Source organism: Macrotis lagotis, chromosome 3 (genome assembly GCF_037893015.1).
Source record: "Macrotis lagotis isolate mMagLag1 chromosome 3, bilby.v1.9.chrom.fasta, whole genome shotgun sequence".
NCBI lineage: Eukaryota > Metazoa > Chordata > Mammalia > Peramelemorphia > Peramelidae > Macrotis > Macrotis lagotis.
In genome coordinates, this window is record NC_133660.1 from 217888746 (window position 1) to 217913346 (window position 24601).

Below are 24601 nucleotides of genomic sequence, written 5' to 3' on the forward strand. Positions count from 1 at the left end.
CTGGGTAATGAGACCCTCCTCCAGCAATCCTATTCCAATTCTCATCAATTTTTTACTTTTTACTTTTTTCTCATTTAATATACTATTTTTCCAATTACATTTACATATGTTATATATGCACAGTCATGCCAAACATATTTCCATAACATTAGAATCTTTTTGTATTAAGTACTTCTTGCCTGTCTTTCTGTAAATGGTCCATTGGTGATCCATTCTAATTGCTAGAGGACTTTCTCTGATTCTTTTATAGTTTGTTGTTTCAGTCCCACCCAACTTTTTCATGACCCCTTTTGAGATTTTGTTGGCAGAGATATTTGTAGACATTTCCTTCTCCAGCTCCTTTTACAGAAGAGATTCACCCAAGGTCACGCAGATAATAAGTATCCCAGGTCACATTTGAATTCAGATTTTTATTTTGTCTCTAACTCCATTCACCTAGTTGCCAGTTCTTTTAACATTTTCTCTAAGGATCATTCTAAAATTCTTAGGTCTAAAGTTTTCAAGGCCTCTGTTTCCTGAGAAGGAGGCTGGGCTTTGTGATTTCTCAAGTGCTTTTCAGTTTTAAATCTATCTCCTTAGGAACTCAGTGTGGGGGTGTTGCAAGAAGTCCTGGGGAGAGGTGGGGTTGGCAGTCAGAGACTTATATTTTAGTCCCTTATTAGCAGCAGGCAAAGTCTGAATCTGTCTTAAGACACTGTCTGTCAAAAAATAACAAGGAAATTTCCAATCGAAATTGAAAACCATTTCTTCATCTGAGTGGAGATGGTTTTTATGAGAGGCAAATGGGGTTTAGAGGAAAGGACACTAGACTGACAGAAAATATGGACTTGAGTCTCAGTTCTTGTCATTTATAAACTGTGGGAGCATGGTCGAGTCTTCTCTTTAAGCATCATCTGCAAATTGTGGGTAAAAATAATTGCCTTCAGAATTCAGAAAAACCTGGTAAACAAAGTGAAATGAGCAGAACCAAGAAACTATTGTATGTAGTAGCAACAACACTGTGAGATGGTCAACTATGATAGACTTACTCTTCTCAGCTATACTATGATCCAAGACAATTCCAAAGGACTCATGATGGGAAAATGCCATCTACATCCAGAGAAAGAAATAAAAGAGGCTGGGTTTTTTGGTTTGCTTTGTTTTTTGTAAGACAATGAGATTAAGTGACTTGCCCAAAGTCACACAGCTAGGTAAGTATTAAGTGTCTGAGGTTGGTTTTGAACTCAGGTCCTTCTGACTTTAGGACTGATTCTTTTCCACTCCACCACCTAAGTGCCCCAAACTAATAGAGTCCGAATGCCTATCAAAGCATATAATTTTTAATTTTTCCCCCTATTTTTTCTTTTGTAAACTGTTCCTTCTTTTACAACATTACTAATGAAGAAATAAGTTTTACAAGATTATACACATATAACCGAGTGGGGAAGGTAGGGAGGAGAGAGAAAATTTGGAACTCAATTTTTTATAAAAAAATGAATGTTAAAATTTGTCTTTATATGTAATTGGAAAAAAATTAAATACTATAAAAAATAATACTTGTCTTCCCTATCTCACAGGGCAATTGTTAGGATCAAATAATAAACTAATAAATATTTGTTAAATGCTTATTATGTCCTAGTTGTCTTGCTAAATGCTAGACATATAAGTGCCACTGAGGAACTTATTTTCTAATGGGGCAGTTAATATAAAAATGCATATTTGTTACAGAACATTTTATATGAAAGGTTTGGAGGACACTAGAGTGAGGGAAGAAATACTAGTAGCTTGGAAAACCAGGAAATACCTATTATAGAAGGTGATCCTGGAGAGGAATCAGTCAACAAATATTTATTAGGTGCCCACTAAGGACTAGTAAGATAAAAACAGGATGTTGTTGTTCAGTCATTGCCAACTCATTGTGACCCCTTTTGGGGTTTTCTTGACAAGGATACTGGAACAGTTTCCACTAGTTCATTTTACAGCTGAGAAAACTGAGGCAAGTAAGGTTAAGTGACATGCCCAGGGTCACACAACTGCAAGTTTCTGTGGCCAGATGTGAACTTTGGTTTTCCTGACTTCTGGTCTGTTGCCCTATCTAACTACAACACCTAACTGCATGGGATAAATAGGATAAACTGAAGAGATCAGCAGAGGAAAGTTGTCAGCATGAAAGGCAATCAGGAAAGCATTCTTTTACTAGATGGGATTTCAGCTGGGATTTGAAGGAAACCAGGGAAGCCAAAATAATCCAGGGTTTCCAAAAGGAGCATGTCAGGAAGGAGGGAATTACAGGCAACCAAGACCAAAGCAGAGAATTGGAAGATAGTCTGATGGCATGAGAAACAGCAAGGAAGCAAAGCTTGGCTCAGCCTTAAAGTATGTGGAAGGGAGTTGCATATAATACTCTTCTAAATCAAGTTCTAAGAGGGCTTTCAGTGAGAGATAAATGAGTTATATTTTAATCTGGAGGAAATAGGATCCATTGAAGGTCATTACATAAGCCCATGTGGTGATGAGAGCAAAAATAATTTACAAAGTTAACTACCCAGCAATAAAAAGAAGTCACGGTGATCATAATTGCTAATATTTTAAAATGCTTTATAATTTACAAAATTTCTCACTTGATGCAAGATGCTTACTCAATCCATTTATGTTATCAAATATGAACTGGGACTTCAATGTAACAAGGCAAAAATTTTATTCCTTCTTTATTGATTCTTTATCCCACTCACCCCCACCATTAGAGTATTTGATCTTCACAATAATCCCATGAGTCATATATGAGCAAGTGTTTTGATTCCCTTTTGAATAAGGAACCAGAGAAGTAGAGACAGAGCCAAGTGGACCTTTGGGACAGCTTTACAAACTAGGAATTCAAATGAATTTTTAATGACAAATTTAGTTACTTAGTTGGAAGAAAGGCGAGATCCCAAATGCAAGTCTCTCATGGTTGCTCCTGCCAGGAGTAGGGAAGAACAGGACAGGGCAGGATGGAAGTCATGTGGGGTGCAAGAAGTTGTTGTTGTGTGTCCTGTGTTTTCAGAGAGTTGGTATGATCTGATTTTAAATGAGGTTGGGCTGCTTGAAGATATCAGTCTCACTCTATTCCAGAATTGGTGAAGTCCAGTGGTGAGACAAAAGTCAAGACAACGGCAATGACTTAGGTTGCTGTAGATGACCTTGAAGTATTTGATTTCTGACCAAGCTCTAAGTGCTCTGCACTGTCTTCTTGCGATGCCTTCACTGTCAAACTAGACACTGTTCAGTAGAGTGTTGGAGCTGGGGCTAACGTTTTAGTGACAGCATTTACATTTCAGAAATCAGCAAATATTTCGAATCAGAGCTTGATGCATTGTTTTGCTAATTATCTAGACTCAAACATGTGATAGAAAAATATTAATAATAAAGATTAAACTTAAAAGTTTGTTCTAAATAAACTTCTACTCCCCCCGCCCCCATGGTTTTAAATATTTACTAGTACAGGACTGGTTGCTGCTTTTTAATTTGTAAATTTTATTTATTTATTTTTGCATGGCAATAGGGTCAAGTGACTTGCCCAAGGTCATACAGCTAGGTAATTATAAAGTATCTGAGGTCAGATTTGAACTCAGGTCTTCCTGACTCCAGGGCTGGTGCTCTATCCATTATACCACCTAGCTGCCCCCTTAAATTTTATTTATTTAAGGCAATGGGGTTAAGTGACTTGTCCAGGTCCTCCTGACTCCAGGGCTGGTGTTCTATCCACTGCGCCACCTCACCATCCCTGGTAGTTGCTTATTTTAACAATTCATTCTTGATATCTCGAGTCAGGTAGAGTTTTTTCTATAATACTGAATTTTAGTGCCCTTGGAAAAAACCTTGAAGATCATCCTGGTTCCAGCTCTTATATAATTTATATGAAAATTCTTTCAAAATCAGAGTTAGTGGGAAACCTCTTATTAGAATCTAGAGTCTGGACTTCCCATCCTAAAAGATATAATACTCATAATGAAAAGTACAGCTTATAGCTTAAATTCCCGAAGGGAAGTTTTTAAAATAATCTATAAGAGTCTCCTTCAGATCTTAAACCCTCTATAAGGTCTTGAGGTCTTGAGCTTCTTTATTCCATCTCCTCTTTTCCACTCTTGGTTCCCTAAGCCTTGATAAGGGCTTGTTTCTTGGTAAATCCTTTGTAATGTCTTGTTGAGAAATAAAATTGCCCAATTTTTGGCATACTTGACATTAACCTCTGTTGGGAACCATTGAAGTACATCATTTGTGTCATTCAAGACAAAGTTGGCTGCTCACATTTAGAGGAAGCAGTGTTTTTCCCCAGTGTAATTAGATCTATCATTTCCAGTCTGAAAACCTCCTGTTGAACTTGTTTTAGTGACTTCTCACTTCTACAGGTCCCTGAAATAAGCCACTTCAGCATTTCTACTCCATGGAAAACTATCTTTCACATTTCTGTAATGCTTTAGAGTACTCTCAAACCATTATCTTATTTGATGCCCCCCAAGAATTCTGAGAAGTAGGTTGAGCAAAGATTACTTTGATATCATGTGATCCCAGTAGTTTGGGTACTTCTTCCACCAAGCATTAGTCATAACTCATCTACCCATACCTTCCCCTCTTTTTGAGACTCTTGTCTAACCACGGAGTCTGAAAAATTTTTCACAGGGGGTTTGCCCAACTGTACTGAAGGAGGGTACATCCTCTAGATATCTTGACATGCCATAGATACCAATGGATTAGTGGTCCATCAATGGTAATTACAAGACTGGTTCTCATTCCTTTCCAGACATGATATCTTTGGATCCTTAATAATTCGGCCTACTATATTACTCTTTGTTGGTGACAGAACTCAGCCTACTCTCACCCATCATGTACCTCTTCATTGCCCTTTGGATGATTGTCAGTGTTAAATCTTCAGAGTCCAAGGTATTTCATAACTTTGTAACTATATCATAACTTGTAATAATTTATGCAGAATTATATTTTTGTTAATATGAAACAGGGTATAAAACAGAGATGGATAGTCACCAGAGATAGTTTCCACTCAATGGAATAGGTTCACCACAAAGTTGAAATTAATTCCTTACAAATGATAAAGTCTCAGATTCTCTCAATTCTAGGATGTCATTGGGCTGCTTGAATCAATCCCTGGAACACCTCAGAACTTCCTAAATGAAGATCCATAATTTCTCATATATATTTGGCTATTTCTATGCAGGAAAAACCAAATGAATGAAGAATATTTATTACCTAGACTATGATGTGCAGTTCTTAGAGCTGTTTCTTTAGTATATGAATCTTGGACAGATTGATAATGAACTGAGTTCAAAATTGAACAGAAGGAAGGGAGGAGGTTAAGATGCAGGTAGAAAACTGCAATAGCCACGACAGTCCCTAAAATAAAGGCCTAGCTTTTATATATATATGTATGTATATATATATATATATATATATGTATGTATATATACATACATATATATATATATTTAAAGATTAGATTTCTTTTATTGTACCAAATTGTAATAGTTGTGCATATAGTGTATATTTATATATAATATATCTGTACAAAAGAACTCAAGAGAAATATGTTAAAATAGGTTTATTCATTCTTGACTTTGTGTTAGTCTGATATTTGGATAATGCCAATGATTTTCATGAGGGAGTTTTTGAACATCTGTAAATGAACAAATTCCTTACTACCAGTGTAAGTCTTAATAGAATATTTTGGTCTAGCAACCACTCAAGTTTTACATTCCAGTCTTAAAGAGTAGAAGCTCCCTATTTTCTTTCCCCTTCAATCTTTTTTTATATTCTCAGTTTTTTTCAGTTATTGTCAAATTTTCTATCAAAGATGCCTCACATATCATTCTTGAAAGTTCTCGGGTAGAAAATGAGGAAGAGCACTTTAAAAAAACACAGCATTTTCTGATCAATTTTTAGTTCTATTTTAAAGATGAGAAGGCTAATTCAAATTCGCATAGCTAGTCAATTTAAGTCAGGATTGGAACTCAAACCAACTGACATCCAGGTCTAAGGCTCTTACTACTGTACTGTGTCCCCTTGAACAGTCAGATATAAGTGGAAAAATAAATTCAGTTGAAAGATGAAAATTCAAATGTTATATTTTCCTCCTCCCCCTTGTTCATTAGTTGGAACTTAAAAAAGTGGAATTTCCCTTTCTTTCAAAATTACATTAATACCAAATATTTATTAAAATACCAAATATTTATTAAACTCTTACTGTGTATGGGCAAGGTGTTTAGAGTGACAATTTGAACTAGTATTCAGAGACAAACTTCATTTGAGAAGAGGAAAGTTACAGAAAATAGAGGCTTGTGCCAAAATAGGAAAGAAAAATTGTCCAAGAACAAAAGACAGATGACTCAGATGAGATTAGTGCCATGTCCATAAGACATAAGGGCAACTGGATACCCAGTGTGACACAGAATAACTGTGAAGGAGAGCACCAAGATAAGGGAATAAATTGAATCGGTTCCTAGAGTCCAACTCAGGGCAAGATGGCAAGTCATATACTGAACAAGTCTGATGGACTCAGATTTAGGCAGGTTCTCTCTCTCTCTCTCTCTCTCTCTCTCTCTCTCTCTCTCTCTCTCTCTCTCTCTCTCTCGGTTTTTGCAAGGCAAATGGGGTTAAATGGCTTGCCCAAGGCCACACAGCTAGGTAATTATAAAGTGTCTGAGACCAGATTTGAACCCAGGTACTCCTGACTCCAGGGCCGGTGCTTTATCCATTGCGCCACCTAGCGCCCCTATCTCTTTCTTTTTATGTATGTATATATGTAAGTTTTTTTTGCAAGGCAAATGGGGTTAAGTGTTTTGCCTAAGGCCACACAGCTAGGTAATTATTAAGTGTCTGAGGTCAGATTTGAACTCAGGTACTCCTGACTCTAGGGCCAGTATTCTATCCACTGCCACCTAGCTGCCCCTATGTATATATTTTTTAAAATAAATTTCATTTTGATGTTTTTTGTTTTTATATCACAAGTCACTTATAGATAGATACTTCTCCCCAAAGTCCATTGAATCCTCCCTCCTAACAAAGAAAAACAGTTAAGCAAACCTGTACAATTCACTGATGTCTTCTGTCAGAATCACAGAAACAGAGAACTGGAAGAGGCCTCAGCATTCATCTAGTCAAGCAGTTAGTCAATAAACATTTAGATGAAGCTCTTACTGTATGCTAAGGTACTAGAGTCCATATCTTCAAGAAGCTTACAGTCTAATGGGAGAAGTCCTACCTAGTCTACCCCTGATATAAGAGTAATACCTAGGATACTGACTGATACTGATATTCTCTTGAAAACCTTCAAGGAGGGGAAACCACAACTTCTTAAGGCCAATCATTTCACTTTTGGATGACCCTAATTGTTAAGATACTTCCCCCCCTTTCCATTATATTATGCCTAGATTTGCTTCTTTTGAAACTTCTACACATTGCTGCTCTGAGGCTAAACAAAAACCTGAATTCCTCTCTCATGATTTGTTGTTCAATCTTTTCAGTCATGTCTGACTCTCTGTGACTCCATTTGGATTTTTCTTGGCAGATATACTGGACTTATTTGCCATTTCCTTCTCCAGCTCATTTTTACAGATGAGGAAACTGAGAAAAATGGGGTTAAGTGACTTGTCTAGGGTCACATAGCAAGTGCTTGAGGGTAGATCTGAATTCAGGAAGTTGTCTTCTTGTTCTAAATGCAGTATTCTATCTATGTACCACCTAATTCCTCCATGATAGACCTACATGTAATTAAAGATGGCTAGGATGTTATCTCAGAATCTTTTTCTCCTGGCTAAATATGCCTACTTCCTTTGAATGATTCTTATATGGTATGGAATCAAGACTCTTTTCCATATTGGTTCCCCTACTCTTGGTACTCTCCAGCTTATCAATATCTTTTCAAAACTGTAGTGCCCAGAACTGAACACCACATTCTAGATGAGATCTGTTGATAACACAGGACAATGGGACTATCAACTGCTTAGTCCTGGGAGCTAGAAAGCCCAAGATCTCATTAAGGTTTTTGGCTGCCTCATTATTATACTGACTCATTGAATTTATATTAATCTGAAACCTTTAGATCACTTTCAGAACACGTATCCTTTCACATTCCTCATCTTGTACTTGTGAAGTTGATTTTTTTCTACCCAACCACACAATTTACAGTTATCTTTATTGAATTTCATTTTATTAGATTTATCTCAATAGCCTGTCAAAATCCTTTTGCATACTGACTCCATCATTCACTATTATTTATCCCTCTCAGTATTATGTCACCTGTAAAACTCATGAGCATGCCTTCTATGCCTTTCTCGAAGTCATTGATTAAAATATTTATATTTATATCTATGTATGTATCTATATCTATGTATGTATCTATATCTATGTATGTATCTATATCTATGTATCTATATCTATATCTGTATCTTCATCTCCATCTGTATCTGTATCTGTATCTGTATCTGTATCTGTATCTGTATCTGTATCTGTATCTGTATCTGTATCTGTATCTGTATTTATACCTGTACCTATACCTATACCTATACCTATACCTATACCTATACCTATACTTATACCTATACCTATACTTATACCTATACCTATATCTACATCTACATCTACATCTACATCTACATCTACATCTACATCTACATCTACATCTACATCTACATATATATCTAGATCCATATCCATATCCATATCTATATCTATATATTAGACAACATAGGGTTAGGCACAGATCTATAGGGTACTCCATTGGAGATCTCCTGCCACATTGACAACGAGCCATTAATAGCTATTCCCTCACTCCAACTATCCAATCTGTTCTCAAACCTATAATTATATTATAGTCTAATTTACATTTCTCCATTTTATCTACAAACATAAGAAGAGATAACTATCTAAATCTTTGCTAAAATCAAGGCAAACCACCCTACACCACTTCTCCTATCTTTTGCTTAATAATCCTGTCCCCTCTTCAAAAAACTAGAAAGAAGAAAAAGAAAGGATCTGTTGTTTTTAATTTTATTTTGGAGCTACTCTTCTTCTTTGTAAAAATAATTGTATTCTTGCCAACTACATCTTTAAAGATTTGCCCTAGTATTTTTCTAGGAATTAAAGTCAAATCTGCAGGCTCTTTCTTATTTTCTAAAATCAAGACATTTGTCCTTCTCCAACCTTGTGGCATCTCTTTCATTTTCCATTATCTTTCAAAAATTTATGGCAGTGATTCATTAATCACAGCTGCTAGTTCTTTTAGTACTTGAAGATTTAGTTCATTTAAGTCAGGATACTTGAATTCCTCAAGAGCAGATAGGTACTGTTTTGCTACATATTGGGCATCACTCTTGGAAATTTTTGTTCTGCCATTTTTGGGTCAAATGTCATTCAAAGAAGAGAAAACATAGTCTCCCACTTTTCTGTGGAAAGGAGGGAGATAGATTTTTTTTGAAGGGCCTAGATTTATCCTTATTATTACTTAATATTTAGTTTCTTTTATTTTTTATTGCAGTCATATATATTTTTCTCTTTGTTGTTTGTACTTAACTCTTCAATAGTATATTTGTGTCTTTCCAAGTTTCTTTGAATTCTGCATTTCTTATTTAAAAATTTTATTTCCAATTCAGGGGAAAAGCATTTCAATATTCATAATTTTTTTACAATATAATCCAGTCCTATTTTATTTATACTATAAATTAGTCAACATCTCCCAGCTGATTGGCACTGACTTGATTTTTACATTTTTTCTACCACAAGAACTGATGTGAGAGCTACCATATTCATAATAATAGTGTGCATACATAGGATCTATATTTTTGTTTTTTACTTCCTTGGAGTATATATTCAGTAACGCGAGTCAAAAGATAAAACATGACTTTTATTATTTAATTTCAAATTATTTTCCAGTAATGTTAGAATCAATTCATAGCATCCCCAATGGTATATTAATGTATCTGTTTTTCAAAAGTCCTTCCAACAAGGTTTTTATTTTTTTGGTCATCTTTGTCATTCATCTGGGTATTCATTTGAAAACTATTTATGCTGTGATCACTTGTCAATTGAGAAATCATTTTGTCATATATATTTATGTTAATTCCCAGTTATATATTGGCTATCAAGATATAGATTTTGACTCAGAAGTTCCTCCTCATACCTATCAGATTTTCTAATCTGACAGAAAAGGAAAATAAATATGGAAACAGAAAGACTAAGGCATTGTTAGTGGAGCTGTGAACAGATCCAACCATTCTGGAGAGCAATTTGGAACTCTGCCCAAAGGGCTATAAAACTATGTATGACCCAATACCGCTAGGTCTATATGCCAAAGAGATCATAAAAAAGGGAAAAAGGACTCACATATACAAAAATATTTATAGCAGATCTTTTTGTAGTGGCAAAGAATTGGAAATTGAGGGGATGCCCCTCAATTGGGGATTGACTAGACAAGTTTGGTATATGAATGTGATGAAATACTATTGTTCTATAAGAAATGATGAGCAGGTAGATTTCAGAAAAACCTGTAAATACCTACATGAACTGATGCTGAGTGAAATGAGTACAACAAACAGGAGAACATTGTGACAAAAAAAGCAACATGATGATCAACCATGTTGTACTTTGCTTTTCTCAGCAATACAGTCATCAAAGATAATTCTAAAAGGCTTGTGATGGAAAATTCTATCTACATGCAGAGAAAGAACTTTGGCATCGGAATGCAGATCAAAGCATATTATTTTCACTTAATTTTTTTTCTTTCTTGTAGTTTTCCTTTTGGTTTTGATTCTTCTTTTCAATGTAATTGGATGATTCAGTGTATAGAGCACCAACCCTGGAGTCAGAAGGACTTGAGTTTAAATCTGGTCTCAGACATTTGACACTTACTAGATGTTCTTGGGCAAGTCACTTAATCTTGATTGCCTCACATCCAGGGCCATCTTCCTGATCCTTATTTGGCCACTGGATCCAGACTCTGGAAGAGAAATTGAGGCTGATGACTTAACATAGCACTGCTTCACTCAAATCCAATTTTTTGCTTGCGATTGCATCACCTCCCTAGTGCCATGGTTTTCTTCAAGAATGAAGAACACACATCACCATCAATATGGAAATAAGTTTAACTTGATTGTACATGGATGTCCTATATCAGATTACTTGCTGCCTTGGGAAGAGGTAGGGAAGGAAGGAGGGAAGAAAATTTTATAAAAATGAAAGGTAACTATCTCCTCAGGTAATTGGAAAAAATACTATTAAGATTAACAAAAAAGATACAGGGTTTAAGCCGTGTGCCTGAAAACTCTTTTCTTATATGTTCCTGTAGAATAAGAGAAAACCGTAGTGCTAGAGAAATAGTTGATGCAAAAATTATTTTTAAAATTCCACTATCTTGTACATTAAACTATTCATACTTTGAGCCTGGAAAGCCTATGTGACCATAAGGGGAGCTGGTGAGTGAGGACAATAAATCAGAGAAATAAGAGGTTCTCAAATTGCCAGAAGTTTTTGATACCAAATTACACAGGGGCATAACATTTGCTAAAAGTATTCTCCTTTTAGTATTGGAAATTATTTTTGAGGGATGGAGAGATAGAGAGAGAAAAAGGAAAATGAGGACATAGGTCGTGTAAGACAGCTCAATATGTACTGACAAAGGGGTTAGAATAAATATGGTGCCAGTTCCTAAAGTAAATTGGGACAAACTTCTCAACTCCCTGTACTTCAGTTCACTCAGATGTTTTTTAAAAGTTTCTTTCTTCTGTAACTTCCACTAAAGGAAAAAGATTTAGCATCTGTCAAAAGAAGGGAATTGGATAGATTTTCTTTCAGCCTCTTCTAACTCTAAAGGCTGATGATGCCAGGATTCTAGAATAAGTTCTAAGAAATTTATAATCTGACCAGCTTTGGAGATAGGATTGACAAAAGAACAATTTGTCTCCCAGTATGATATTTCATTATTATACTTCTTTTAGAGATTCTTTTAAAGGCTTCTAATACAGTTTTCAACCACATGAGTTATAGGCAGTATGGCCCAATGGATGTGGAGTTAGATGACCCAGATTCCAGTCCTGCATCCTCTATTAGCTAGCCATCTGTTCCTACAAAAGAGTCTTCACATTGCTCTGCCTTAGCTTTTCCATTTATAAAATAGAGATGATAATGATCAAACTCTGCCTCACAGACTTGTTATGAAAAATGCTTAACCCCTACCCCAACATCAAGAAAAAAATCCAGAATTTGAAATATAACATGAATTAGGATGCTACCCCTAACTTTCTGACAGGTGGGTCCTTTTGCCATGGATAGCTGGAAATGAGACTATCACACCATTTCCTTGCTATCTTACTCCCCCCCCCTCTCTTTTATTCTTCCTTCCCCTTTCTAGGTCTTCCTTTATATGTTATCTCTCCCCAATAGAATATAAGAATAAGAATATTTATGAGGGTAGTAGCTATCTATTTTGCTTTTGTATGTTTCCTCAGAACTGAAAACACCTCCTGATACATAGAAGGCTTTTAATAAATACTCTGTCTCTCTCTGTCTATATGCTAAAAATTCTCCATAAGGGATTCACTTTCATATGCAGAAGGATATCTTCTCAATTTCTTGGTTTTGATTGATGCCAACAAAACAAAAACTGAGACCAAAATGAAATAAACTGATACAACTGAAAATACAGAGAAAGAAAAAGGAGAAAAAAACTCCACTTAGTGAGAAACTATTCCCAAATAAATTTCTAGAAAATTTCCAATAGGAATCAGGAACCTGAGGTTGAATGAAAGTCAACCCTTTCATTTTCTGGTGAGAATCATAATGGTCTGGGTGAAAATTCTGCTGTGGGTTCCTCTGAGCCATATGATAACTACAATCCATGATGGAAGTCCCAATGAACTCTCTCTAGATGTTAGAAGATACATCAAACAGCTATTAATCCTTTGGATAATAAGACAAGCAGTTTTAACTCAAAAGAGTAAAAACATCTTCAAGATGAGCCCTGAATACAAGTGAAGGTCCCAAAATGGGATCCCAAATATTTGGAGTTGATTGAATAAACGCCTCAGATTCAAAGTACCCAAGTATATCAATAGATCAACATTAGAATTGGGAGTCATTTAAGTTTTTTTAGTAGATATCTGACATCAGTAGCGCAATATACCAGAATGATTTTTTTCATTAAAAACATGTTAGATGTATTAGAGAGGAGAAAAGCATGACTAATTATTATTTCAGTATATGTATAATATCAACTGAAGCCCAGTGGAGAAGCAGAAGTGATTTGTTTAAGGTTGCCCAGAGAACAAATATAGAACTAAAACCCAAGTCTCAGGACTCTGCAATTAAACATCTTTAGAGAAAAGCAGTATTGATCAGGTTTTCATTGGATACTGGTACAAAAGGCTGCTCAGTATCTTGTACTGAATAAATAAAGCTACCTGCCTTCTTTGAAAAGTTCCAGTATTGAACCTTGTCTTCCCTTTTCCCTCTGAGTCTTTGACAACCCCCTAAAGAGACAAACCCAAGACTGGTTAGGTAATGAGAGACTGATGGGACTGAACTCACTCTAAGCAATAAAACACAGTAGGATGCCTAATAGACAAATTATGCCCCTAAGCTTTTGCACCACAGATCCAAGGGAACCCTGCAAAGAGAGCTTTTTTCCTCCTCTTAGGATAAATGTTTCACCTGCATGGATAATGGGTTTAATCATAGGGATTCTTCACTTCCTAAGTTTGCTCAGCCAGGAGGGATATAAAACAGCCCATTTCATCTTAGGAAACTTTGGAAATATGTGAGTACAAATTCCCAGTATGAATCTATCTTGGGGCCACTTTCAGATAATAATAATAATAATAACAATAACAATAATAATAATAATAATAAATTATAATGATGATGATGACATTAGAAAGTTCCCATCCCAAAAAGAAATCTCAGTCTTAATTTATATATTTTTTTTAGGTTTTGCAAGGCAATGGGGTTGAGTGGTTTGCCCAAGGCCACACAGCTAGGTAATTATTATGTCTGAGGCCAGATTTGAACTTAGGTACTCCTGAATCCAGGGCTGGTGCTCTATCCACTGTACCACCTAGCTACCCCTTAATTTATAATTTTTGAAAAGTAACTCAGTAAGAAAAGAACATTAGCATCAACTGATTGGGGGTCAAATCATAACTATTACACTTAACTAGTGTGACTATTCATATCCCCTCTTTGAGTTTCAGTTTTCTCATTTGTTAAATTAGTCACAATAATATTCCTATTATGTTTAAAAGCCAGTAATTCATGTCAGTCACCTCTTTGAAGACCACCTGCTGAGTCTTCCATTCAATTTAACATATATTCATTAAATGTTTACTATGTGCCAGATACCGAATTGGGCAATACCGTGACAAAAATGAAAGTATTTCTACCCTCAAGGAGTTTACATTCTACAAAGGAAGCTCAAATAAGTAACTACAAGATATATAAAAAGTAAAAACAAAGTGAGTTCCTGGTGAGAGAATACTAGAGAAGAGATCAGGGAAAAACTCCTTTAGGAGGTCATCCTTAAACTGAACCTGGGGAGGATCTAGGACTTTCAAGAAGTTGAGGTGAAGAAGGCGAAAATTCCAACATGTATTCCAGCAACAGACCATACAAAGCCACAAAAGTGATAAATGAAATCTTGTTCACTAGGAACAGCAAGCAGCCAGCTCAACTAGAATGCAGCATGCCATGGGGGGTAATATAAAATCAGTCTGACAAAATGGGTCAGAATGATGATGGTGATGATAAACTAGCCTTTATATAGTGTTTGCAAAAGTTTGCCAAGAATTTTATAAATTTGTTTTCATTTGAACCTCACTTACCCTTAAGAGGTAGGTCCTTTTATTATCTCCATTTAACAGAGAGGAATCTGAAGAAATCAGAGATTAAATGACTTGCCCTGGATTACCCAGCTAGTTAAAGGTCTGGGGCAGGATTCTTTCTGATCAGGGCTTGGAATTATGGGTAGGTTTATTTCTATCCATCATGTCAACTAGCTCCCGTTTTGTACTTTTTCCTAGAGGGAAGAGAAAGCATCTGAAACTTCTCAAGCAGAGGTGTTAAAATGAACTTTCTTGTGATTTAGGAATATCACTTTTAGTCTAAGTGGAGGATGGGAGTGGAGATGGGAGAGATTGGATAAAAGATGTCAATTAGAAGTATACTGCAGTAGTTCAAGGGAAAGATGATGAACAACTAAATGAGGATAGTGACTTGGTGAGTGGAGGACAGATCTAAGAAACATGATGGAAGGTAGATTCCATAAGACTTGACAACTGATTGAGGAAGAAATACCAAGAATAACTTCTAGGTTTCTAGTCTGGGGGTCCAGTAGAATAGTGGTGTTCTCAAAGTAAACAAGTTGGGAAGAAAGCTGTATATGAAGGTAAAGATTATGAATTATGTTTTGGATGGATCAGAGAACATAAAATATCAAAGCTACTGTGACATCTGAGAGGGAAGGAACTGAATCTTATCTAAATGTTGTATTTCTTCTGCAGGCTAGACCCTTAATGTTTATTTAATATTGAATTTGTTAACTGGAGGGCCTTTAGATTACAACATAGCAATTGTCAGAGTTTGGAGGGACCTTAAAAGTCCCTTTGTCTAATTTCCTTATTTTCCTGATAAGGAAACCAAAGAAGCACAGCCTTTATAGTTTGTGAAATAGCATACAAATGTTCTACTTCTTTGGGAATCTCCAGCAAACATACAAAATAGTAAGAATCATTTCCTATATTTCTCAATTATTTTTCCTTACTTTTCAGTTGACTAGCCAATTTCATGGAACTTCATACCTGAATTAATCACACATTTCAGGGAACTGAGGGAAACTGTAGAAACAGCAAAATCAGAAAATGTTCTTAGGTTAGTTTTCAGGAAGAAAGCTCTCAGGTACTTTTCAAAAGCTCCTCAGTTGAAAAGCTGTGGGAACAGAACTAGTCTTGATTCTTATCAGATATATGATTCTGTGTGTGTACACCTATATACCTAATAGTAAGATGCTTAATAGATTTTTGTTGACTACTGACCCTAAGTGAAATGGAATGCTGACTGAATAAGTTAGGGTATATGAATGTTATGGAGCACTATTGCTTTATAAGAAACCATGAATGGTTGGACTCTAGAGAAACATGGAATGAATTACTGGAACTGATGCTGAGTGAAGGGAACAGAATCAAGAGAACACTGTATGCATTAACAACATTGTGAGTTGACCAACCTTGATGGATGTGGCTCCTCTAAGCAGTTTAGAGAACTCTGGCAACTCTGGGAGACCTGATATGAACAATTTTATCCACATCCAGAGGAAGAAAAACAAGACAAAACAAACCCCTACAGAATCTGAATGAACACTGCATTCACTTTTTAAGACATTCTCTTTCTTTTTTTCCCTTAATCCTAATTCCTCAGACAGAGGAATCTGTAAACATGTTGGACACAAATGTGTATGTACAATATTCACCAGACTGTTCGCCACTGAGGGGAGGGGGTGGGAAGAGAGGATGGAAGGAAATTATGTTAATTAAAAATATGCATATGCATGTAGATGAATGTTGAAAAATTTTTATAGCATGTAATTGGAAAAATAAAATAAAATATCAATAAAAAAGATTGAATTACTTCTCATTGGAATATTCAATCAGAAGGTATTTGATACATTTGGAAGTGTCATTGTGAAGATTCCTTTGGAGGAATGGATTGGCTTAGATGAGTGCTGAGGTCTTTTACCACTCTGAAATTCTGTCATTCTTTCATTCTATAAGAAAAATAACGACAGCTTCCATTGAAACAGCTCATGGAGGTTTACACAGTATTCCCCCTTCAATTTAATGAGAACTTTAAGAGAGAGAGGGGGGAAGTGAAGGAGCATGACCATTATCAAGGGGAGGGAAGAGGAAAAAAAGGATGAAAAAGAAGACATAGAGACAAAAGTACTTGTTAGTCAATAAATATTTCTTTGTTTCTTCCCTCCTTCCATCCTTCCTTCCTTCCTTCCTTCCTTCCTTCCTTCCTTCCTTCCTTCCTTCCTTCCTTCCTTCCTTCCTTCCTTTATTTGGTTGTTTCATTTATTTATCCAATTACATGCAATGGTAGTTTTCAACAATCATTTTTTGGCAAAGTTTTGAGTTTCACATTTCCCCCCTCTCTTCCCTCCCCCTTTCCCCTGAAAAATGCAATCTAATATATGCTGAACAAGAATAAATGTGCTAAACAAAGATCAATGTATTTTAAAAGATTTTATTTATTTTGAGTTTTACGATTTTTCCCCTAATGTTACTTCCTCCCCCCCCCACAGAAGGCAATTTGCCAGTCTTTACATTGTTTCCATGGTATACATTGATCCAAATTGAGTGTGATGAGAGAGAAATCATATCCTTAAGAAAGAAACATAAAGTAAAAGAGATAGCAAGATCAGACAATAAGATATCAGTTTTTTTCTAAATTAAAGCCAATAGTCCTTGGTCTTTGTTCAAACTCCATGGTTCTTTCTCTGAATACAGATGGTGTTCTCCATTGCAGACAGCCCCAAACTGTCCCTGATTGTTGCACTGATGGAGTGAGCAAGTCCATCAAGGTTGATCATCGCCCCCATGTTGCTGCTAGGGTGTACAATGTTTTTCTGGTTGTACTCATCTTGCTCAGCATCAGTTCATGTAAATCCTTCCAAGCTTCCCCGAATTTCCATCCCTCCTGGTTTCTAATAGAATAATAAACACAGATCAATATTAATCATGTTGTGAAAGCAGAAGAAAAATAATCATTTAAATACCTACTATGAGCCAGGAACTGTTCTAAGAGCTGTGGATACAAAGAAGATAGTTCCTGCTCTCAAGATCACAGTCCAATGAAGGAGACAACAATATTCAAACAATCCAAAATTAGAGATAGCCAACACAGAAAAGACAGGAATACAATTCTGCTTTCTAAGACTATTGACTTAGAACTGGCTTCCTCTAGGTGTTGTCACTCAGTTGGTGCGCATATGAAAGGAAATGAATTCAGGTATTCAAGTCCAGCTGCCTCTCCACTCTACCATGCCCCTTACTATCCTGTTTGACCTGGGTTTAGCTAATTCACCATGCTGGGCTTTATTTTCATCATTCATAAAAATGAGTTGATTATACTAGTGTCTCCAAGTTTATGTTTTGTTCAAAATCTCTGTTGTATGTGTTTGCTAGAGGACTTTGAGACCCTAGAAGGACTCAAGCTCTTTTGGGCTGCCAGAACTTGTTCATCTACATTGGGGACCCCAGTCTTGGGAGGAATCAAGTATCCAGCTCATCTGCAAGGTCATAGTCAGTGCCAAGGCATGAGTTGCTTCCTTGTTTTCCTGTTCCTAGCTCCATGCAATGCAATGTGGCAGAGCTAGAAACCACTTACTTCACTCACAGGTTGTAAGGAAAATTTTCCATGATATGTGAGCTATTGCTATTTCTAATAGTCTCACAATTAATCTTCTTCCTTCTGTTCTTTACCCTTGATAACACCTCCTGGACACTGATGTAAAATCATTTTTCTAAGGTCCAGATTTGGCCATATGACACTACAATACAAAAACCTTACTTGTTTTTCATCATTGTTCTTAATAGAAATTGGCTTATCAAATCCAATCAAAAATGATTAATAACATAGTACATGCAACATATATAGAGAGACATATAATTTCTTAATATACCTGTGCATATGTGTATAATAACTTAGTACATATATGGATATATATATATGTGTGTATATATATGTACATATATACATATTCTAGTTCTTAGAGAAAAGTATAATCATTACTTTTTCTCAAATAAAGTTGCTTTTCTCAAAATGAAATTTACTATGCATTGAAATTTAAGACTTCGGGGTGGCTAGGTGGCACAGTGGATAGAGCACTGGCCCTGGAATCAGGAGTACTTGAGTTAAAATCCAGCCTTAGACACTTAATAATTACCTAGTTGTGTGGCCTTGGCCAAGTCACTTAACTCCATTACCTTGCCAAAAAAAAAGAAATTTAAGACTTCCATAAAATTAAAAACTTAAACTTTTTATCTTTATCACATTGTATGTTTCTTTGTCATATCACATCTTTATCATATCCATATTTTTGAGGATATTCATACATGTGCATCTATGTTTGTAGGTATATATGTGAGGCCTGATGTTACAAATGAATGCATAACTATCAATAAGGGAATGGATGACTAGTGTAAAAAACCATTTTCTGTTAGAAAGTTAAAATCAAATGGCTACAAAATCAAGTGGAATATAAAAATACAATAAAATTTCTTATACTTTCATTCCATTATTGTAACTCAGAGATGTTTGAACATTGCAACAGCATGATTCATTAATAAAAGAAAAAACTTTATAATTCATTTCCATGGTTATAGAAATTTACTATGAAAGGACTTGCCCAAGATAAACGTTTTTAATGCTGTTTGATTCTAAATAAGAGTCTTAAGTAACTTTTTGGAAAAGACAAAAAGATCAAGAAGGTCCACATAATTCATAGGGTTTATTATATCCGAGATCAGGATTAATCTGGTGGCAAATTTTCCTATTTCTGTTTGTCACAAGACCACTACATGGGCCTTGACTGTCTCTTGACTCCACATGCAGGATCAGTGTAGATCATAATTATTTCTTTTCTTTTTTTTACATGGTTTCTCTCCATCTTAAATAAAGATTAATGATGATGTTTGTCCTTCATTCTCACAGAAGACTATGATATCATGATAAGTTCATGAATTGGATTTGAGTGATGGGAGCTGTGTTAAGTCACCAGCCTCACATTCTCCTCCAGAGCCATCTGGGTGCAGTGGCCAGATAGGAATCAGGACAACTGTAGATGACCCTGGATGCAAGGCAGTCAATCATACAAGGCTTCCTGGCAGAAGAAAGTGACTTCCAAAATCAAATGTCTTAGAAACTTGGAGAAATCTGGGTCATGCCTGAGCACTAGTGTTCCTGCCCCCATCAAACCTCTAAGGCAATATTCTTCATGGGGGACAAGTTACGTTAGTTCTATGGCTCCTTAGATTAGTTTTTCTATTCTATTATGTTCAAGAGGGATTGGACTAGACAGTATTTAAGGTTCCTTCCAACTCTAACTCATTCTTATTTTCATATCTTCGTTCCACAACAATAACTTGTTACATTACCTTGGACAATTAGATGATCTTATCTCTAAACTCTCTTCCAGTTAACACTGTGTTCTATATTTTAACTATATCTTTCAACTTTTAATGTTCAGGCCTATGTTTTCTTAGAGACAAAGTGGAAAGAGCCTCAGTTTCCTCATCCAGAAAAGCACATAATTACATTTGCACAACCTATTTCACAAGGTTGTTGTGAAGAAAGTGCTCTATTAATCTTTAATGAGCTTGACAAATGTCCCTGCCAATTCTGCTCCTGCCAGTTCTGGCATTCTATACTTCATGTTCCTAAACATTTGAGAGCGACCACATATCTCTCTGTAGGGAAGTCACTTTTCATATAAAAATAAAGAATTTAGTAAAAGAACAAATAATTCTCTCTCTCTTTGTTTTAGTAAGGCAAATGGGGTTAAGTGGCTTGCCCAAGGCCACACAGCTAGGCAATTATTAAGTGTCTGAGACCGGATTTGAACCCAGGTACTCCTGACTCCGGGGCCGGTGCTTTATCCACTACGCCACCTAGCCGCCCCCACAAATAATTCTTTATACCATTTAATTACTCTCTGACTCATACTCTAGCTCATACAAAGCAATAATTTGCAATTTATAGTTAGGTCTCACTTAAAAATTTTCCATTCCTATCTATTACTATTTAATTTAATATTGGTTCTGTTTCCTTGCTCTTAACAAATATCTACTTTTGGCTCACCTTGAATGACCTTGAGTCAAAGTGTCTCAGAATATGAGACTGAGCAGTTCAGCATCAAAAGCCTCCCTTAACAAACTTACCATGGTTGTTCTCGGTGGAATTTAGATCTGGAAGGGAACTAAAGAAGCTGTCTGGACTCATTTTACAGATAGAGGAACTGAGGTCCAGAAAGGGAAAATGATTTTCCCAAGATCCTACATCTAGTCATTAGCAGAGGCAAGATTATACACTCTGACTTTGATACTGACTCATTGTAAGATAAATCTATCAAATGCATGAGTTATTTAATTTTGATCCCAATTTACATAGTGACTTGCATTTAGGTGATGTTTAATAAAAATTCAGTTGAACTGAACTCAGAGCTGCTATTCCACTTTTTCAGTGCTTTTTCCCCCCACCACATACTAATAATTTCTCAAGGAAAATTTAATCTCCAGGAATCAGAGACAGGCAAAAAAAATAGGTCCTGAAAGATTAAGGTACTTGCAAAACAAAAGCCTAGATCCTAAAGGTCTGAGAAACCTTAATTTGTGATGAAAACAGCAATCAGTGATATGAACCAAGAAATGTAATTAGTGAGAATGTGTTTTGAGGCAGAAGTCAAAGGAAGCAAAGAATATGAACAGTTGATATTTCTACAGTCCTTGGCAAGTTTCTTTATACATTATGTTACTTGATTCATGTTATAGATAATACAGATCCCCTCCCAAACACATACACACCACCACCACCACTTTATAAATGAGGAAACTGGTATTCACAGAGGCAAAGTTAATATAATCACAACTCCTAACCTAAAGATTGTTTCGTTCAGTCATTTTTCAGTCATTTCTGACTCTTCATGATCCAATTTGAGATTTTCTTGGCAAAGATACTTGAGTGATCTGTCATTTTTTTCTCCAGCTCATTTTGCAGGTGAGGAAACTGAGGTAAATAGACATAAGTGATTTGCCCAAGGTCACAAAGTTAGTGTTTGAAGCCAGATTTGAACTGGGGAAGATAAGCCTCCTTGACTCCAAGCACTGAATTCTATGCACTATGGCACCACCTAGCTGTCTTGATGAGTTATAGAATCTGGACTCTTGGTACCTAATCTCCAATCTAGTTCTCTTTCTATTATATCATCTTGTTTCCCCACTTGGTCCACTTAGACATCTCTGTACATGATGTGATTTGGAAGGCTATCTTTGCCCTACATTCTCTTCCCAATAACTTGATACAGGACCTGAAATTTCACAATTTCACAATTTCCATGATGCAGGAAATAAAATATTAGTTAAACTTTGTATCTCAGAGATATCTAGTATTTTTATATGGCATTTCCATTTTATTAGTGAATTACTAATATGCTCATAAATGACAGAAGTGTTTTACAACCAATTTTCTTTGGATTTTCAGAAGGCCTTCATATCTCTTCAAGTTATCTTCAAATACCATCCTTCATTATTGCAAATGTTAAATTTCCATCTGCCTTTTTTTTGGATTTTTGCAAGGCAATGGGGTTAAGTGACTTGCCCAAGGTCACACAGCTAAGTAATTATTAAGTGTCTGAGGTCAAATTAGAACTCAGGTCCTCCTGACTCCAGGACCAGTGCTCTATTCACTACACGACCTAGCTGCCGCTGCCTTTTCCTTTTAAAGAAAAATTTTTGATGCCTTTTATCATTCACTTCTCTCATCTCTGCTATGAGGGGAAAAAAGGATTTTCCCCCTGAGATCATCATTTAAAAATATAATTCAAAGTTCAGCTATCTTTTAATGATCTTTCCATTTACATTTTAATCATTGACTATATAGTGCTTTTTGTTTTAGTTATTTAGATTATTCCAAATTTCTCTGAATTTATATTTGTCATTTCTTACTGTATAATAAATTACCCACCACTATTTGTGAGCTTCTTCTTCTTCTTCTTCTTCTTCTTCTTCTTCTTCTTCTTCTTCTTCTTCTTCTTCTTCTTCTTCTTCTTCTCTCCTCCTCCTCCTCCTCCTTCTCCCCCTCCTCCTCCTTCTTTCTTTCTTCTTCTAGAACTTTTTCATCTTCTTCCTTCTTTTCCCCTATTTTCTTTTAAAGCTCAATTGATGGGGACCTACCTGTCATGTTTCTCATTCTTTCATTATACAAAAAGCGTTGTTTAAATATTTTGAGTAAAGTTAGCCCTTTATGATTTTAGAGGGTTTGCCTGTTTAGTCACATTTTTTTGCATAATTTCTATTGAACTCCAAAACAGCTGAACCATTTCTATTGCCCTTCGACATTGATTATGCACATTTTTTGGAATCTTGGACATTTTTTATGTAGTGGCAATAACTCCTGATTATTCTAATCTTTGTCACTATTAGATTTTGATGTTGTCAATTATAGCAGGCAAATGTTGTGAAAACTACTCATCTCCTTTGACCTCAATTCTCCTGGGAACAATTCTTCTTGGTGTTCTATTTATGTGTCTTGTTAACTTATTAAATAAATGCTTAATTTTTTAAAATATCAGATATTTTTCAATACCATTTAATTTTTTTTCTGTCACAATTTTAAAAGATCAATTCACATGCCAATTGTAACCTCCTCCAGGAGATTCCCAGTTCGCAATTTCTCCTTTTTGACCCATCATATCTTTTCCTTGCTCCTCTCAAGTATTGGTGTATTATTTTGTATTTTTGTTTGCTGGGTTTCTCTATTGGATGGAGTTACTTAAGAGCAAGGACTATGTCCTTTTTAATCTTTGTGCCTCTACTATCACCTAGCCCAACACAATATTTTGCAATGAGTAGGTGCTTTAAAATGCTTGCTGAGTCAGATTGAATGATTCTGCCTACTCCTGTTTTGGGATCTTTTATTTTTTGTCTTGTCTACCTAGAATGCTCCTTTTCTCTAAATATTCCCCTGTTGAATCTCTTTCTTCAAACAGAGCTCAAATGGCCCTTGCAACATAGGATAGTGGAAAGATTAACAGATGTAGAGGCAGACTTTGAATTCTGACTCTGCCATTTAATACCTCTGTTATGTTGTCCAGCTTATAACTTCTCTGGGTCTCAATTTCTCATGGGTAAAATGAAAAGAGAAGGACTAGATCAGGAATATTTTGTTTTTGCAAGGCAATGGGGTTAAGTGACTTGTCCAAGGCCACACAGCTAGGTAATTATCATGTTTCTGAGGTCAAATTAGAACTCAGGTCCTCCTGACTCCAAGGTCAGTGCTCTACCCACTACACCACCTAACTGCCCCACCATAGACTCCTTTGGCAGTATGATGAAACTTATGGACTCCTCCTCAGAAAATGTATAAAATTACAAAGGAAATTAATTATATTAAAATAATTATCAAAATTACAAATAAATAAATTCATGGACTGCAGGTTAAGAGTTCCCAGAGTAGATGATGTCAAAGTTTCCTTCTTCCTTGATGCTCCTTTGCTCCTCTATGAAACCATCCCTGATTTCCCACAACTAGAAGTGATTGCTCCTTTTTGAAATCTCCAAATGTTAGAATATCTCCTTTGGAATAAATCATGTTCATTTGTATCCAGGTCTTTCTAGATTGTAATCTGTATAAAGGCAGAGACATGTCTCATGCAAATTTTGTATCTTGCTCAGTCCCTAGCATAGTGCTTTAAACATAGTGAATGACGAATAAATGTTTCTTGATTTGAATTAAACAATATTTAACCTGAGCTGTTAGAAGTGATGCCATTTCAGTCATCTGCTGGATGATTAGGCTAAAAAGTAACATTCAT